This window comes from Pristiophorus japonicus, chromosome 16, assembly GCF_044704955.1.
Source record: "Pristiophorus japonicus isolate sPriJap1 chromosome 16, sPriJap1.hap1, whole genome shotgun sequence".
In the NCBI taxonomy this organism is placed as follows: domain Eukaryota; kingdom Metazoa; phylum Chordata; class Chondrichthyes; family Pristiophoridae; genus Pristiophorus; species Pristiophorus japonicus.
Window position 1 is genome coordinate 74508958 of NC_091992.1, and position 16502 is coordinate 74525459.

The 16502-nt window shown below is 49.0% G+C and overlaps 1 protein-coding gene across 3 annotated transcripts in view; it reads right to left on the minus strand.

Moving 5' to 3' along the window:
* Positions 1-2418, minus strand: part of itgb4 (integrin, beta 4) — a 128040-nt gene extending 125622 nt beyond the window's left edge. For all 3 annotated transcript variants that reach the window (XM_070857451.1, XM_070857450.1, XM_070857449.1), the window contains exon 1: positions 2263-2418. The gene's annotated coding sequence lies outside the window, so the exon portion shown is untranslated. The remainder of the gene's footprint in view (positions 1-2262) is intronic.
* Positions 2419-16502: the final 14084 nt, after the last annotated feature.

The window sequence follows — 16502 nt, forward strand, 5'->3', positions numbered from 1 at the left end:
TTGCAGTAAGACGTCTTTACTCTTATACTCAAATCCTCTTGTAATAAAGGCCAACATACCATTTGCTTTCTTAATTGCTTGCTGTACCTGCATGTTAACTTTCAGTGATTCGTGTACAAGGACACCCAAGTCCCTCTGAACACCAACATTTCCCAATCTCTCACCATTTAAAAAAATACTCTGCTTTTCTATTTTTCCTACCAAAGTGAATAACTTCACATTTCTCCACATTATATTCCGTTTGCCATGTTCTTGCCCACTCACTTAGCCTATCTATATCCCATCCTCCTCACAACTTACATTCCCACCTAGCTTTGAACCATCAGTAAACTTGGATATATTACATTTGGTCCCCTCATCCAAATCATTGATATAGATTGTGAATAGCGGGGTCCAAGCACCGATGATCTGTAGCAGTACCCCACTAGATACAGCCTGCCAACTCAAAAATGACCCGTTTATTCCTACTCTCTGTTTTTTGTCTGTTAACCAATCCTCAATCCATGCCAGTATATTACCCCATATATGAACCACAATTTTGTTTCATAACCCCTTATGTGGCACCTTATTGAATGCCTTCTGAAAATCAAATACACCACATCCCCTTATCTATTCTGCTATTTTACAACCTCAAATAACTAACCGATTTGTCAAACATGATTTCCCTTTCATAAAACCGTGTTGACTCTGCCCAATCCTATTATTATTTTCTAAGTGTCCTGTTATCGCACCTTTAATAGTAGATTCTAGTACTTTCCCTACTACTGATGTCAGGCTAACTGGTCTGCAGTTCCCCGGGGGAGGGGAAGGAATGAGGTGTGGGGAGGGGCAGAGCCCCGGTCTCTATACAGTATTTCTGGTGAAACTGCAAATTGCCTGACAGTCTCAGAGAATGTTCACTTTGTCGCCAGAAATTCCGAGCAGGCGGAAATCTTAACAAAGGTATTAACCCTATCAGCTCACACCGCACCCTGCCCCATTCCCCCACAGACTGACCCCAGACCCATTTCCTCCCTCTCCCCACTGCCTGAACCCCTCCCCCTCCACCCCCCACAAACTGAATCCCTATCCTACCCCCACTGAGTGAACATCAGACCCCCCCCACTGCATGAACCCCTCCACCATCCCCCCTCGCCCCCACAAACTGAATCCCTATACCTCCCCCCCAATGCCTGAACCTCTACCCAATCCCCACTCCCCCCCAGGACTGAACCCCTCCCCATAGACCGAACCCCAGACCCCCCCACCCAAGGTCAGGGCAGCACCATGTTCTCTCACTGGGGAAAGGCTGAGCTCTCAGTGCAGAATCCGTGGGTGGGCACAGCTCAAAAACATCGAGTCTAAATCTCACAAAAATGACAAAAATCTTCCCGAAATACTCCTGACCCCACAAACCTGGGGGTCTGTCTCTGGCCCCAGTGGGTTTAAGAGATTTAAGGCCAATCCCTGCTCCCGCCAACTGACAGCTGCGGCCAGGTGACCAGCCGCGGAATGATGGTCACTAAAGTCGGGGTTAACCAGTGGATCCGTCGTCTCTCATCCAACTCCGCCAACAGCCCCGAGAATTCATCAACAGCCTGCTCGGAGAACCCAGCCCGGGCCTCATCCCCCGGGATCAGGGTACAGTCCTCCCCGGGATCAGGGTACAATCCCCCCAGGATCAGGGTACATTTCCCCCGGGATCAGGGTACAGTCCCCCCGGGATCAGGGATCAGGGTACATTTCCCCTGGGATCAGGGATCAGGGTACAGTCCCCCTGGGATCAGGGATCAGGGTACAATTCCCCTGGGATCAGGGTACAGTCCCCCTGGGATCAGGGATCAGGGTACATTTCCCCCGGGATCAGCGTACAATCCCCGGGATCAGGGTACATTTCCCCCGGAATCAGGGTACATTCCCCCGGGATCAGGATACAATCCCCCCGGGATCAGGGTACAATCCCCGGGATCAGGGTACATTCCCCCCGGGATCAGGGTACAATCCCCCCGGGATCGGGGATCAGGGTTCAGTCCCCCCGGGATCAGGGATAAGGATACACTTCCCCCGGGATCAGGGATCAGGATACAATTCCCGGGATCAGGCTCCGCTCAGTTTCCCGGGCGGGTTTGTCAGTTTCTCCCACTCCCTCGATCCGGCCAAACACCGCAAACTCTGCCTCGCCTGCAGCTCCCGGAGCTCCCGGAGCGGAGCGGACCAGGCGTCCCCTCCCCGGGACGGCACAGCCCCGCACCCCGCTCGCAGACCCCCGGGGACATCACCCACCTTCAGCCAGCAGCCCCTTAGCTCCTTCCCGCTGTCTCTGTCCCGCTGGGTGGATGCGAGCCCGAATGCAGTCCTCCCGGAGTTTGCACAAGTTTGTTTTCCTGGCTCTCCGTGCAGGTATGTACCTGGGGGATGAGCACAACGTCACCCTCTGACTAACTCCCGCATTCCTCACTCACCTGCAGGGGCAGGATTGGACAACGCCGCCTCCTCCGCCCAAAGCCAGCCACACAACGCCAGTCAGACTCAGGGCGGCTTCTGCACCCAGTGCAAGCAACAGCGTCCCTTGCAATCCCCTCACGTCAGTGCCACCCCAGGGTCGGAGCATGATAATCCAGGCTGGCACTCCAGTGCATACTGAGAGAGTGCTGCACTGTCGGAGGGGCAGTACTGAGGGAGTGCCGCACTGTCAGAGGGGCAGTACTGAGGGAGTGCGGCACTGTCGGAGGGGCAGTACAGAGTGAGTGCCGCACTGTCGGAGGGGCAGTACTGAGGGAGTGCTGCACTGTCGGAGGAGCAGTACTGAGGGAGTGCGGCACTGTCGGAGGGGCAGTACTGAGGGAGTGCCGCACTGTCAGAGGGGCAGCACTGAGGGAGTGCCGCACTGCCGGAGGGGCAGTACTGAGGGAGTGCCGCACTGTTGGAGGGGCATTACTGAAGGAGTGCTGCACTGTCGGAGGGGCAGTTCTGAGGGAGTCCTACACCATCGGAGGGGCAGTACTGAGGGAGCTCCGCACTGTTGGAGGGGCAGTACTGAAGGAGTGCTACACTGTCGGAGGGGCAGTACTGAGGGAGTGCTGCACTGTCGGAGAGGCAGTACTGAGGGAGTGCTGCACTATCGAAGGGGCAGTGCTGAGGGAGTGCTGCACTGTCAGAGGGGCAGGACTGAGGGAGTGCTGCACTGTCGGAGGGGCAGTACTGAGGAAGCGCCGCACTGTCGGAGGGGCAGTACTGAGGGAATGCTGCACTGTCGGAGGGCTATACTGAGGGAATGCTGCACTGTCGGAGGGGCAGTACTGAGGGAGTGCTGCACTGTTGGAGGGACAGTACTGAGGGAGCTCCGCATTGTCGGAGGGGCAGTACTGAGGGAGCGCCGCACTGTCGAAGGGGCATTACTGAGGGAGTGCTGCACTGTCGGAGAGGCAGTACTGAGGGAGTGCTGCACTGTTGGAGGGGCAGTACGGAGGGTGCTCCGCACCGTCGGACGGGCAGTACTGAGGGAGTGCTGCACTATCGGAGAGGCAGTACTGAGGGAGTGCTGCACTGTCGGAGGGGCTGTACTGAGGGAGTGCTGCACCGTCGGAGGATCAGTACTGAGGGAGTCCTGCACCGTCGGAGGGGCAGTACTGAGGGAGTGCTGCACTGTCGAAGGGGCAGTGCTGAAGGAGTACTGCACTGTCGGAGGGGCAGTGCTGAGGGAGCTTCACACTGCCGGAGGGGCAGTACTGAGGGAGTGCTGCACTGTGGAGGGGCAGTACTGAGGGAGTGCTGCACTGTCGGAGGGACAGTACTGAGGGAGTGCCGCACTGTCGGAGGGGCAGTGCTGAGGGAGAGCCGCACTGTCGGAGGGGCAGTACTGAGGGAGTGCTACACTGTCGGAGGGGCAGTACTGAAGGTGTGCTGCACTGTGGGAGGGGCAGTACTGTGGGAGCTCCACACTGTCGGAGGGGCAGTACTGAGGGAGAGCCGCACTGTCGGAGGGGCAGTACTGAGGGAGTGCTGCACTGTGGGAGGGGCAGTACTGTGGGAGCTCCACATTGTCGGAGGGGCAGTACTGAGGGAGAGCCGCACTGTCGGAGGAGCAGTTCTGAGGGAGCGCCGCACTGTCGGAGGAGCAATACTGAGGGAGCGCCGCTCTGTCAGAGGGACAGTACTGAGGGAGCTCCGCACTGTTGGAGGGGCAGTACTGAGAGAGCTCCGTACTGTTGGAGGGGCAGTACTGAGGGAGCAGCGCACTGTCGGAGCTCTCTCAGGTGGTTGTCAAAGATCGCATGGCACGAGAAGAGCTGGGGTGTCCTTCGTGTGTGAATTAATGTTTATCCATCAATGAACTCGTAATTTATCACTTTGCTGTTTGTGGGAGCTTGCTCTGCACACATTGGCTGGGAGTTTGCCTGCAAAACATCAGTGACTGCACCTCAAAAGTAATTTTATGACATGCTTGGTGACATTACTATATAAATACTTTTTTCAATATTAGTACAGTAGTTATCACAACTATACAACACATCTACAGGAACAGTGCAACCGTGCAACTCCAGAAATCCCAACCAATGCAGCATGGAACTCCAGGATTATAGCACACAAATACACTTTGCAGTGAATAAACTCACAATATCAGAGTAATCTAACTCTATGACATCCCATCCAAGGGAAAGATATATAATATGGCCAATCAATTTCTCTCCACTAATTTTAACCCAAAAGTAGACATCAGCGTGACTTCAGCAGAGAGTGATCATCTTCAGCTGAGAGCAGTGACTAAGGGAATATTAATTAGAGGGTACTTACACATGGGTGTGGTACTTCTGTATCAACCTTCATTATATCACATTGTGTATTTATCTTTGTTCTGCAAATACGTACTGACATCTGTGCTATCTATTATTTGTATTATAAATAGTAAAGTAAATTAGTGGAAAGAAGAGAATCTTTATAGATAGAGTCTGGTTGGTGGCTACGTTCGCGCCAGGGTGACCCTGGAGATGGAGCATGCGGTGTCCACTGGTACGCTCGCAGCCTTCCTCAACCAGTGGACACCACGTGCTCCATCTCCAGGGACACCCTGGCGCGAATGCAGCCATGGAAGAGAGGCAGGCAGTCGGGCTGAACGACCCCCTCGACCGCCCGCTGCCGGGACCGGTTAATGGCCACCTTGGCCAGGCCCAGGAGGAGGCCTTCCGACCTGCCCGCTCCCCTCCGCACCGGGTGCCCAAAGATCAGGAGCGTGGGACTGAAGTGGAGCCAGCAATGGAGGAGCAGCCCCTTCAAATAATGGAAGAGATGTTGCAAACTCACTCACAGTATATACATGGAATATGGACTCCTCCAGACCGCAGTAAATGCAGGCGGCCTGGGAGTCCGTGAACCAACTCAAAAACTTATTGCATGGGACTGCACCGCGCAACAGTTAGGGGGAGTTGAAAACAGGTGTATATAGTAAAGTCAGGAGACTTAGTCAGGTGACCTAATTTCGAATTGCAGCTGAGGGTATAAAAGGTTTGGGCTTGCAGAGCGTTACGGAGTGTGATTTGAGCAGAGTGTGATCATTGTTTGCTGAGAGTCGGGGCCGAGGGGGAGGGGGAGTTAGGATTTTAGGTCTGTTCCTTCTACTGCTTCTCTTTTTCCTGATTTCTTTGTAGATTCCTTAAAAAAATAAGGATGGTGAAATCCAGGTCCCAAACGAAAGGAGAACAATGCCAATGTGAGGTGTGCTCCATGCCCAGACCCATGTCATGCTCCTCCTGTGCTATGTGGGAAGCCAGGGATGCTTCCGATGTCCCTGACGACTACACATGCGGGAAGTGTATCCAGCTGCAGCTCCTGATAGACTGCATTGCAGCACTGGAGCTGAGTATAGATTCACTCTGGAGCATCTGCGATACTGAGGATGTCATGAATAGCACGTTCAGTGAGTTGGTCACACCGCAGCTAAAAGTTACTCAGGTAGATAGGGAATGGGTGACCATCAGGCAGAGCAATGGAAGGAAGTTAGTGCAGGGGTCCCCTACGGTCACCCCCTCCCAAACAGATACACCGACTTGGGTACTGTTGCGGGGGATGTCTCACCAGGGAAGGGCAGCAGCAGCCAAGTTCATGGCACCGTGGGTGGCTCTGCTGCACAGAGGGCAGGAAAAAGAGTGGGAGAGCTATAGTGGTAGGGGATTCTATTGAAGGGGAATAGATAAACTCCAGGATGGTGCAAGGGTCAAGGATGTCTTGGAGTGGCTGCAGGACATTTTGGAGGGGGAGGGTGAACAGCCAGTTGTCACAGTGCATATAGGTACCAACGGTATAAGTAAAAAATGGGATGAGGTCCTACAAGCTGAATTTATGGAGCTTGGAGTTAAATTAAAAAGTAGGACCTCAAAGGTAGTAATCTCAGGATTGCTACCAGTGCCGCGTGCTAGTCAAAGCAGGAATTGCAGGATCGCTAAGATGAATACGTGGCTTGAGGAATGGTGCAAGAGGGAGGGATTCAAATTCCTGGGACATTGGACTGGTTCTGGGGGAGGTAGGAACAGTACAAACTGTCTGCACCTGGGCAGGATCGGAACCAATGTCCTGGGGGAGTGATGCTAGTGTTGTTGGGGAGGGGTTAAACTAATATGGCAGAGGGATGGGAACTTATGCAGGGAGACAGAGGGAAGTAGAATGGGGGCAGAAGCAAAAGATAGAAAGAAGAAAAATAAAAGTGGAGGGCAGAGAAACCCAAGGCAAAAATCAAAAAGGCACACACGACAGCAAAATTCTAAAGGGGGAAAGTGTGTTAAAAAGACAAGCCTGAAGGCTCTGTGTCTCAATGCGAGGAGTATTCATAATAAAGTGAACAAATTAACTGTGCAGGCAGCTATTAATGAATATGATATAATTGGCATTACGGAGACATGGCTCCAAGGTGACCAAGGCTGGGAACTCAACATCCAAGGGTATTCAACATTCAGGAAGGATAGACAGAAATGAAAAGGAGGTGGGGTAACATTGCTGGTTAAAGAGGAAATTAACGCAATAGTAAGGAAGGACATTAGCTTGGATGATGTGGAATGTGTATGGGTAGAGCTGCGGAACACCAAAGGGCAGAAAATGCTAGTGGGAGTTGTGTACAGACCACCAAACAGTAGTAGTGAGGTTGGGGACAGCATCAAACAAGAAATTAGGGATGCATGCAATAAGGGTGCAGCAGTTATCATGGATGACTTTAATCTACATATAGATTGGGCTAACCAAGCTGGTAGCAATACGGTGGAGGAGGATTTCCTGGAGTGTATTAGGGATGGTTTTCTAGACCAGTATGTCGAGGAACCAACTAGAGGGCTGGCCATCCTAGACCGGATGATGTGTAATGAGAAAGGACTAATTAGCAATCTTGTTGTGCGAGGCTCCTTGGGGAAGAGTGACCATAATATGGTAGAATTCTTTATGAAGATGGAGAGTGACACAGTTAATTCAAAGACTAGGGTCCTGAACTTAGGGAAAGGTAACTTCGATGGTATGAGTTGTGAATTGGCTAGAATAGACTGGCGAATGATACTTAAAGGATTGATGGTGGATAGGCAATGGCAAACATTTAACGATCACATGGATGAACTTCAACAATTGTACATCCCGGTCTGGAGTAAAAATAAAACGGGGAAAGTGGCTCAACTTTGGCTAATAAGGGAAATTAAGAATAGTGTTAAATCCAAGGAAGAGGCATATAAATTGGCCAGAAAATGCAGCAAACCTGAGGACTGGGAGGAATTTAGAATTCAACAGAGAGGACAAAGGAGGGGGAAAATAGAGTATGAGAGGAAGCTTGCTGGGAACATAAAAACTGATTGCAAAAGCTTCTATAGATATGTGAAGACAAACGTAGGTCCCTTGCAGTCAGAATCAGGTGAATTTATAATGGGGAACAAAGAAATGGCAGAACCAAATATTTTGGTTCTATCTTCACGAAGGAAGACACAAATAACCTTACGGAAATACTAGGGGACCGAGGGTCTAGTGAGAAGGAGGAACTGAAGGAAATCCTTATTAGTCAGGAAATTGTGTTCGGGAAATTGATGGGATTGAAGGCTGATAAATCCCCAAGACCTGATAGTCTGCATCCCAGAGTTCTTAAGGAAGTGGCCTTAGAAATAGTGGATGCATTGGTGATCATTTTCCAACAGTCTATCGACTCTGGATCAGTACCTATGGACTGGAGGGTAGCTAATGTAACACCATTTTTTAAGAAAGGAGGGAGAGCGAAAACAGAGAATTATAGACTGGTTAGCCTGACATCAGTAGTGGGGAAAATGTTGGAATCAATTATTAAAGATGAAGTAGCAGCGCATTTGGAAAGCAGTGACAGGATCAGTCCAAGTCAGCATGGATTTATGAAAGGGAAATCATGCTTGACAAATCTTCTAGAATTTTTTGAGGATGTAACTAATAGAGTGGACAGGGAAGAACCAGTGGATGTGGTATATTTGGACTTTCAAAAGGCTTTTGAGTAGGTCTCACACAAGAGATTGGTGTGCAAAATTAAAGCACATGGTATTGGGGGTAATGTTTTGACATGGATAGAGAACTGGTTGGCAGACAGGAAGCAGAGAGTCGGGATAAACGGGCCCTTTTCAGAATGGCAGGCAGTGACTAGTGGGGTGCCGCAGAGCTCAGTGCTGGGACCCCAGCTATTTACAATATACATCAATGATTTAGGCGAAGGAATTGAGTGTAATATCTCCAAGTTTGCAGATGACACTAAGCTGGGTGGTGGTGTGAGCTGTGAAGAGGATGCTAAGAGGCTGCAGGGTGACTTGGACAGATTAGGTGAGTGGGCAAATGCATGGCAGATGCAGTATAATGTGGATAAATGTGAGGTTATCCACTTTGGTGGCAAAAACATGAAGGCAGAATATTATCTGAATGGCGGCAGATTAGGAAAAGGTGAGGTGCAACAAGACCTGGGTGTCATGGTACATCAGTCATTGAAAGTTGGCATGCAGGTACAGCAGGCTGTGAAGAAGGCAAATGGCATGTTGGCTTTCATAGCTAGGGGATTTGAGTGTAGGGGCAGGGAGGTCTTACTGCAGTTGTACAGGGCCTTGGTAAGGCCTCACCTGGAATATTGTGTTCAGTTTTGGTCTCCTAATCTGAGGAAGGACATTCTAGCTATTGAGGGAGTGCAGCGAAGGTTCACCAGACTGATTCCCGGGATGGCAGGACTGACATATGAGGAGCGACTGGATCGACTGAACCGTTATTCACTGGAGTTTAGAAGAATGAGAGGGGATCTCATAGAAACATATAAAATTCTGATGGGACTGGACAAGTTAGATGCAGGAAGAATGTTCTCGATGTTGGGGAAGTCCAGAACCAGGGGACACAGTCTTAGGATAAGGGGTAAGCCATTTAGGACCGAGATGAGGAGAAACCTCTTCACTCAGAGAGTTGTTAATCTGTGGAATTCCCAGCCGCAGAGAGTTGTTGATGCCAGTTCATTGGATATATTCAAGAGGGAGTTAGATATGGCCCTTACGGCTAAAGGGATCAAGGGGTATGGAGAGAAAGCAGGAAAGGGGTACTGAGGGAATGATCAGCCATGATCTTATTGAATAATGGTGGTGCAGGCTCGAAGGGCCGACTACCTACTCCTGCACCTATTTTCTATGTTTCTATGTTACACCTTTAAGGTAATATTTGAGAGAAATGATGTCAGGGTGAAGCATTGTGGGACCTTCACTTGCACTAAATATGTCCAGGTTTTGTGTCTGCAGCAGGAGATTGTTTCCTAAAGGAGAATATTGACCAATTGACGTACTTGGTGGATTTTGACAACTTACTTTTTGTCCCAGTCAGGAAGTCTTCATTGTTGGGCACTGATATCACCAGGTCTCTTACCACTTTGGATTCTTTTGTTACTCCGAACAGGTATGCCCTGATTTGTGATTTGGAGAGCACGCCCGGTGGTGAAGTCTGCCCCTGGGATATCGACCCTCAATGCTCATATCAGCATCTTGGAAAAGGTAGGGGGAAGGCTGCAAAGTCCAAGAGGAGGTTGTTTGAACAGCCAACAAAGAACAAGAGACAGCGGGCAATCCTCTTAGGGGAATCCATCATCAGGCACACAGACCTGGAGACATACACCAGTGCTGTCTCCGCAAGATCCTGCAAATCCTCTGGGAGGACAAACGCACCAACGTCAGTGTTCTCGATCAGGCCAACATCCCCAGCACTGACCACACTCGACCAGCTCTGCTGGGCGGGCCACGTTGTTCGCATGCCCGACACGAGACTCCCAAAGCAAGCGCTCTCCTCGAGACTCCTTCACGGCAAGCAAGCACAGGCGGGCAGAGGAAATATTTCAAGGGCACCCTCAAAGTCTCCTTGATAAAGTGCAACATCCCCACCGACACCTGGGAGTCCCTGGCCAAAGACCGCCCTAAGTGCAGGAACAGCATCTGGGAGGGCACTGAGCACCTCGAGTCTCATCGCCGAGAGCATGTGTTATGTTCAGAATAAGTCCACAAGACTGTATTCTGTAAGCTCAAACTGTTGTGACCTTGATCTCTTTAATGTAACTCCAGAGTGAGGAAGCAGCATGGTAGACTGCCTTCGATACCTGTTTGCCCGGGGTGTGCAGGTGACCCTTGGGTCTCCCACAGGTGCATCCCCTGGTGGCAAGTCTTACACAATAGTAAAGTTTACATACATAACAGCATGCAGAAAACAAGCGCAGGCAGCGGAAGGAGCGTGCGGCAAACCAGATTTCCCCACCCACCCTTTCCTCCACCTGTGACAGAGACTGTAATTCCCGTATTGGACTGTACAGTCACCTGAGAACTCACTTTTGGAATGGAAGCAAGTCTTCCTTGATTCCAAGCGACTGCTTATGATGATGATGACGACACAGACAGCACCCTATGTAGAGGTAAGGCTCGGTCGAGAGCAGTTTTCTGTTTTCCAGGGACCAAGGTAGCTGATCTCTGGGATCGTGTGGATAAACTGATGAAAGGTGAGTGTCAAGACACTGTAGTAGGTTTACATATTGGAACTAACGATATTATGGAGAGAAGTCCATTTGTTTTGCAGGATTCCTACAAAAGCCTTATTGATGCCCATCAGCAAAGGGGTGCAAGGGCAGGAGTCTCCGGGCTAGTACCGGTCATGTCCCGATCGATCGAGAGGAATAGCCCAATCATAGAGTTCAACATCTGGCTTCGGGACCTCTGCAAAAAGAAGCTTCACTTCATCGATAATTGGGAGGTGTTTGCTGGACAAGGCAAGTTGTTTCGGAGGGACGGCCTCCATCTTAGCTTCTTTGGAGCTAAAAGGCTGGCAGAGGGTGTTGAGCATGCTTTCAGAAAGCATTTAAACTAATTCAGCAAGGGGATAGTGTAGATCAGTTCAAAGATAGCCTTACTGCATGTGATAATTACATAGATGCTAAGCATGAAGATAAACCAGCTAGGAAGCAAACCAGAATTAATAACGTAAAGAAATGAGTTGGGAGACCTTTTAAATTGCTTTATGTAAATGCAAGAAGTGTCAGAAATGCAATCCTATGCTGTGTTGGAGAATGTAGACGTATTGTGTCTTTCTGAGACATGGCTAGATGACCATGATGCCACAGACATTCACCTAAAGGGCTACAAGTGATTCAGAAAGGATAGGGTGGGTCAAAGGGGAGGTGGGGTTGCTATCTTTATCAGTGAGATTCTAACAGCTAGAGAGAGACTTGATATTGCCTCATCAGGCTCAGCTGAAGCTATCTGAGTTCAAGTGGACCAAGCTCACGGGAGGGATTAATTATCAGTAATTGTTATAGGCCCCCGGGTCAGACACTTGAACATGATGAGGTATTATGGAAACAGGTCACTGATGCTTTTAATATAAAATGCCACCTTTGTCTTGTGGGTGATTTTAATTTTCCTGGCATTCAGTGGCACCCTGGTTTACCTGCTGTTGTGGAGGGAAGTGCAGCTGAAAAATGTATTGAAAATATACAAGACTGGTTCCTGACTCAACATGTTAATGAAGTAACTAGGGAAAATCCTATATTGGAGCTGGTGTTTAGTAATGAGCCTGACCTCGTATCAGGCCTCCATGTGGAACATCTGGGCAACAGTGATCACAACATTATATGGTTTCAGTTGGCTAGTAGAACCAAAGGTACTGAGAATCTGCAACTCTGACTGGATTTCAGAAGAGCAAACTTCTCCAAAATGGCAGATGACTTGGAACGGGTAAATTGGCTAACCCTCCTTGGTGATGATGAGATGTTGAATATAAATGGAAAGTTTTTAAGAACAAGATTAAAAATGTGGGGAAAAGAAAACATGTACCCAAAATCAAAAGACATGTGGTAAGAAAAAGCCAGGGTGGCTGACTGGCTCTGTGCTAGGAGTAAACAGAAATGTTTCTATAAATTAAAAACAGTTAATACTCCCATAAACAGGTGAAGGAGTATGTATAAACTGTCTTGTAACTCTGACTCCACCGTAGAGGTAGTGAATTGACTGGGGTCCGAAAACCAGTTAAGAGGGCTGACTCGGTGCAGGCCTTGAGACGTGGGACTGATGGGAAGAATCAGTCAAGACAGTTGACCAGGGAACAATGCTGTCTCTGTAAAGAGTGCAGGCAGGGCAGTACAAATTGCCATCGTAGCTATTTTAAGATAACAACCATAACTAAGAAAAACAAATTGTGAAAAGCCAGCAACTGTATGTTCAAAATAAACGGACCATGTGTGACATGGCCTCACGAACTGCCAACGACCCAAGAATGTGCTGATTGTGGAGAGAATTCAGTCGGAAAAACGGGAACTGGCTGAATGCAGACCGAAAACTGTGGGCGTCTAGAATAACACGAGCTTCCCAGGTGCCAACTGACTGTTGGGGCAAAAGGGTATTTCAGTGGTCGGGGTCTGGCCAATGAGGCTGATCTGGACAGTCAGAAGGTGAGTACAATCCCTCACCCACCACCTTCACCAACAGAAGATCGACTGTTCGGGTGACCGTGAATATCAGTGAAGCAGTAAATTGCAGGGAACTCCAAGGTAGTCTGCTGCTTGGCATTAGTTGCTATATTACCGAGCTATGAATGTATAATTAAGTTAATGCTGTGTTAAACTTTGAGTAAGCAATAAACTACCGCAAGCGGTGAAGGTGTTGAGCAAGCATCGTCCGCTACTGTAGTTCGACGACCGAGGATGGAACGACCTTGTCATCCCACAAAGAGCAGTGTGATAATGACCAGATAATAAAAAGTTAGCGTTTCTCTTGTTCCTGCATTGTTACAGCGTAGGAAGGGCACACGGCTCGATGAGTATCTGGTTTGTACCAGCTGGCTCCTCGACCACTGGGATCCCTTCCTCACCAACATCAGTGATTCACTCTGCGCCTCCTCCCCATCATCATGAGGTAGTTCTCCCGCAGTGTCTATATCTAGGATGGGGTTTGCTTCAAGTGGCGGTGTAGATAGCTAGTGTTCTGGTGAGTGGTGCTGCTCTGGTTTGGCTGGAGGGCAACTAGTTTGTCCTTATGCTGTTGAGACAGCAGACGGTACAATAAATACACTTATCCATTTGGATACTGCATTGTCATTTATATTCGTTATTACTTAATTGAAATCACAGAATATCTCAATAATATGCGACACAGCAAGAGTCTGACATTTTCCTCCAATTTGTGCAGACCCAATGCCTTGAAGGAAGGAAGACTTGCACTTATATAGCGCCTTTCACAACCACCGGACGTCTTAAAGCGCTTTACAGCCAATGAATTACTTTTGAAGTGTAGTCACTGTTGTAATGTGGGAAACACGACAGCCAATTTGCGCACAGCAAGCTCCCACAAACAGCAATGTGATAATGACCAGGTAATCTGTTTTTTTGTTATGCTGATTGAAGGATAAATATTCAACAGTCAACTGCGGGGGATTATGGAGCGTTCTCCTCAAGTTCGGCTCACCTCAAAAGTTTGTCCCCATCCTCCGCCTGCTTCACGATGACCTGCAAGTCGTGATCCTGACCAAGGGATCCACCACAGACACAATTCACGTATGGACCGGAGTCAAGCAGGGCTGCGTCATCGCACCACGCTCTTCTCGATCTTCCTTACTGCAATGCTCCATTTCACCTTCAATAAGCTCCCGCTAGACTGGAGCTAATCTACAGAACAAACGGGAAATTGTTCAACCTCCGTCGCCTCCAGTCCAGATCCAAGGTCTTCCCATCCTCTGTCATCGAATTACAGTATGCAGACGACGCTTGCATCTGCACACACTCGGAAGCCGAACTCCAAACCATCATCAACACCTTCACCGAGGCGTACGAGAGCATGGGCCTTACACTAAACATCCATAAGACAAAGTTTCTCTAACAACCTGCTCCCGATTATCAAAATCCTTGATGAAGCCTTGGACAACATGGACCATTTTCCATATCTCGGGAGCCTACTGTTAACAAGGGCAGATGTCGATGACAATGTACAACACCACCTTCAGTGCGCCAGTGCAGCCTTTGGTCGCCTGAGGAAGAGAGTGTTTGAAGACCAGGACCTCAAACCCGGCATCAAGCTCATGGTCTACAGTGCAATAGTGATACCCGCCCTCCTATATGCTTCAGAAACATGGACTATGTATAGCAGGCACCTCAAAGCACTGGAGAAGTACCACCAGCGCTGCCTCCGCATGATTCTGCAAATCCATTGGCAGGATAGGCGCATTAACGTCAGTGTTCTCGCTCAGGCCAACATCCCCAACATCCCCAACATCCCCAGCACTGACCACACTCGATCAGCTCCGATGGATGAGCCACATTATCCACACGCCCGATATGAGACTCCCAAAACAAGCGCTCGACTCGGAACTCCTACACGGCAGGCAATCCCCAGGCAGACAGAGGAAACTCTTCAAGGACACCCTCAAAGCTTCCTTGAAAAAAGTGCAGCATTCTCACTGACGTTTGGGAATCCCTGGCCCAAGACCGTTCAATGTGGAAGCAAGCCATCCTCGACTCCAAGGGACTGCCTCAGAGAGAGAAATATTGGCCAGGACACCGGGGATAACTCCCCTGAGCTTCTTCGAAATAGTGCCATGGGATCTTTTCCATCCACCTGAAAGAGCAGACAGGGCCTCAGTTTAAAATCTCATCCAAAAGATAGAACCTCCAACAGTGCAGCACTCCCTCAGCGCTGCACTGGAATTTCAGCCCAGATTTTGTGCTCAAGCCCCTGGAGTGGGACTTGAACCCACAACCTTCTGACTCAGAGGTGAGAGTGCTGCCCACTGAACCACAGCTGCCACTGTGCAATATTAGAAGATTATTGAAGCCGTGATCTAAATGATTGGCTCGGAGGGAGGAATGGCTTACTGCTGTTCCTATGGCATTATTCGAAGAAGAGCAGGGTAGTTCTTCCAAGTATCCTGGCCAATATTTATCCCACAACCAATGTCAGTAAAACAGATTATCTGGCTATTTTCTCATTATAGTTTGTGGGAGCTTGCTGTGTTTAAATTGGCTGCTGTGTTTCCTACATTGATAACACTTCAACCTTACTTAATTGGCTGTAAAGCACTTTGGGACGTCCTGAAGTCATGAAAGGTGCTATATAAATGCAAGTTTTTCTTTAACCCAACAGCTCACAACATAGACTCACATCACAACAATGGGCATTTCATGTTTGTGTGAGTTGTTTTGGCTCCCTGTTTCCTGATCTACAGCACAACAGTCTTATCAGATTTGAATCCAGGTAACAGGGGTGTAAGGCCAGTATTAAACCCACTGTCCCAATGCCTGGGTATCTAACCCGTGCTGTACCTGCCCTGGGAGTGTTTGATGGGACAGTGTAGAGGGAGCTTTACTCCAGATCGTACCTGTTGGTTAGTTGATTTTGACACCAAATGTCTGAAATGGAACATGTCCCTTCCCCACCATTAAAATCCCTCACTTTGATCAACTTAAAAATTAATTCATAAATTTTTTACAATAAACCCACGCTGATATAGCTCATCAGGCAATAGTACAGATGATGAAACTACTCCAAGCAACACAATTTCTCCCCCACCTTACAGAATTACCCCTCCCCACACAATTCACCCCTCCATCCCCCGACACAACCCCCCCCAAGACACGATTCCCCCCCCCCCCACAATTCATCCCTCCCTCCCCCGACACAACCCCCCCCCCCCCCACCCCACCCCAGGGCACAATTCCCCAGCTGAATGGTTCATAGACAATACAACATTCCCAAATGCCAGTGACTACCTGTGGCAATGCTTCACAAACCTTTCTCTGTTGCTTGGGACTCTTCTCCAGATGTGTCAACACCTGGAATAATCCCTCTTGTGTGATTGGATGCACCAAGCCAATTGGTTGTTGGAGTGTGCATTGGGTGATGGGCCCAATAATATCCCAACATAAAAGCTCTGTCTTTGACCCCTGGAAATACCACGGTGATGGGCAAGAGTCACCGCTATTTGTCAAGTGTCTTCTATTAGTCATTCTTCAAATAGCATCAACTATACATAGAAAAAACATACAAACTGCTCAA